Consider the following 3,398-nt stretch of genomic DNA (forward strand, 5'->3'; position numbering starts at 1 on the left):
CTCTTCTCTTCCATGGTCCCAAACTTTTCCCTCCTGATCTCTGTAATCTCTATAGACGTTGTAGCTTCTCTCTCTCTCCTTGTAGTTTACATCTTTTTCTGAATGTTGGTAAAGGATTGCTTTATCTAGTTAAGTTTGTATGGGCTCATTCTGGTATTTTTCGGATGTTTTAAGTGTACCTCAGATGTTGTAGGTGTGCTGTAGGTCCTTTTTATTGCCTTTCATTGCAAAATTAAATTCAATTGGCGTTTTCATGTGTGTGAGAAAAAAGGCTAAACCATGTTAACTACAAGTCAGCTCCAAACAAAGGGCAAAAGGACTCCCCTACACGGCTTCTCTGTGCCCAGAGACCTGTGAAGGGAAGCCCTGGGCAACTCCCCAAGGCAAGAATGGCCCTAAACCTTGGCTACAGTTCAGTCTTTTAAAAATGAAGAAATGCAATGAAAATGACCCTGGGTATTTGATTTCTTCTGGTTTATTGGTGTGTGTAAATGGGAACGTTTAAAATACTGGCTTCCAGGTTTCTTTAAGACTTCTGCTAATTGTATTGTGATCTAAAAGTTTCTAAGTGTCTCTCAACTCTGATTTGTCACCAAGTAATTATGGTTGCCTGGCTAACTTTTGGGAAAGAAAAGGGAGGTTGGAAAACAATCATTTAAGACCTGCTATTTTCCATCGTTACTGGGAATTTTAAAGCTTATCAAGATTATATAGAGTTAAATATGTAATAGGGTCAGAAGAGATCAAACTTTCACTCTTTGCAGATGATATGATTGTATATCTGGAAAATACTAGGGACTCTACTACAAAACTCTTAGAAGTGATCAAGGAATACAGCAGTGTCTTAGGTTACAAAATCAACATTCATAAATCGGTAGCCTTTATATATACCAACAATAGTCAAGTTGAAAAAACAATTAAGGACTCTATCCCATTCACAGTAGTGCCAAAGAAGATGAAATACTTGGGAGTTTATCTAACAAAGGACGTGAAAGATCTATATAAAGAGAACTATGAAACTCTAAGAAAAGAGATAGCTGAGAATGTTAACAAATGGAAAAATATACCATGCTCATGGTTGGGAAGAATCAACATTGTTAAAATGTCCATACTACCCAAAGCAATATATAATTTCAACGCAATCCCCATTAAAGCTCCACTGTCATACATTAAAGATCTTGAAAAAATAATTCTTCGTTTTATATGGAATCAGAAAAAACCTCGAATAGCCAAGACATTACTCAAAAATAAAAACAAAGCAGGAGGAATCACGCTACCATACCTCAGACTATACTACAAATCGATAGTGATCAAAACAGCATGGTATTGGCACAAAAACAGACAAGTAGATGTCTGGAACAGAATAGAGAACCAAGAGATGAATCCAGCTACTTACTGTTATTTAATCTTTGACAAGCCAATTAAAAACATTCAGTGGGGAAAAGATTCCCTATTTAACAAATGGTGCTGGGTGAACTGGCTGGCAACCCGTAGAAGACTGAAACTGGACCCACACCTCTCACAATTAACCAAGATAGACTCTCACTGGATTAAAGATTTAAACCTAAGACATGAAACTATAAAAATACTAGAGGAGAATGCAGGGAAAACCCTTGAAGAAATTGGGTTGGGCGAGTTTTTTATGAGAAGGACCCCCTGGGCAATTGAAGCTGCTTCAAAAATACACTATTGGGACTTGATCAAACTAAAAAGCTTCTGCACAGCCAAGAACACAGTAAGTAAAGCTAGCAAACAGCCCTCAGAATGGGAGAAGATATTTGCAGGTTATGTCTCCGACAAAGGTTTAATAACCAGAATCCACAGAGAACTCAAATGCATTAGCAAGAAAAGAACAAGGGATCCCATCGCAGGCTGGGCAAGGGACTTGAAGAGAAACTTCTCTGAAGAAGACAGGCGCACAGCCTTCAGACATATGAAAAAATGCTCATCATCTTTAATCATCAGAGAAATGCAAATCAAAACTACTTTGAGATATCATCTAACTCCAGTGAGACTAGCCTATATCACAAAATCCCAAGACCAGAGATGTTGGAGTGGATGTGGAGAAAATGGAACACTTTTGCACTGCTGGTGTGAATGCAAATTAATACATTCCTTTTGGAAAGAGATATGGAGAACACTTAGAGATCTAAAAATAGATCTGCCATTCAATCCTGTAATCCTCCTACTGGGCATATACCCAGAAGACCAAAAATCACACCATAACAAAGATATTTGTATCAGAATATTTATTGCAGCCCTATTCATAATTGCTAAGTCATGGAAAAAGCCCAAGTGCCCATCGATCCACGAATGGATCAATAAATTGTGGTATATGTACACCATGGAATATTATGCAGCCTTAAAGAAAGATGAAGACTTTACCTCTTTCATGTTTACATGGATGGAGCTGGAACATATTCTTCTTAGTAAAGTGTCTCAAGAATGGAAGAAAAAGTACCCAATGTACTCACCCTTATTATGAAACTAATGTAGGACCTTCACATGAAAGCTATATCCCAGTTATAACCTAAGAATAGGGAGAAGGGGGAAAGGGAGGGGAGGGAGGGGGTAGGAAGGGGGAAGGAGGGGGATTAATGGGATTACACCTGCGGTGCATCTTACAAGGGTATATGTGAATCCTAGTAAATGTGGAATGTAAAGGTCTTGGCAAAATAACTAAGAAAATGCTACAAAAGCTATGTTAACTAATGTGATGAAAATGTGTCAAATGATCTATGAACCAAGTGTATGATGCCCCACGATCATACTAATGTACACAGCTATGGTTAATAAAATTAAAAAAAAAATAAAAAAAATAGTCAGTAAATAAAAATAAATAAATAAATAAATAAATATGTAAGCACCGCACAGCCATATTCTCCAGAACGGGGCTCATCCCCACTTTGATTGATACTCTTGGAACTAGTGGGGGAAGAATATGTATCAGGTGGAACCAGGCTCCCTGATACCTGACTTCTTGGGCTGTGCTGCTGGCACATTACAAGCACAGGAGAGCCAGCGGGCACTAAGCACTACACTGGTAAGAGTGGCTAATTCCAGGCAAGCGCAGGGGCTGAGGAAGCCACTCTCCTTAGGAATTCTTCCCCAAGCGTTGGAAGGACACTTCCTTTAGTTTGGCTGGAAGGCTTCTTGGGTTAGTCAGAGGATGCTCTAACAACCCAGGAATACTGGGTGGGATTTATCAAGACACTGGACATTTGCTCTTTCCCACAGATGGGTAACATATTTTCTCACCAAGAGAACACCCTGCTGGGCTATATTCTGAAGCACTGGGACATGTTTGATCCCCAGATGCTAAAAAAGCATGTATGGTTTTTTGGGGTTTTTCTTTGCAGTTTTTGGCCGGGGCTGGGTTTGAACCTGACACCTCCGGC

The sequence above is a fragment of the Nycticebus coucang genome, chromosome 15 (genome assembly GCF_027406575.1).
Source record: "Nycticebus coucang isolate mNycCou1 chromosome 15, mNycCou1.pri, whole genome shotgun sequence".
In the NCBI taxonomy this organism is placed as follows: Eukaryota; Metazoa; Chordata; class Mammalia; order Primates; family Lorisidae; genus Nycticebus; species Nycticebus coucang.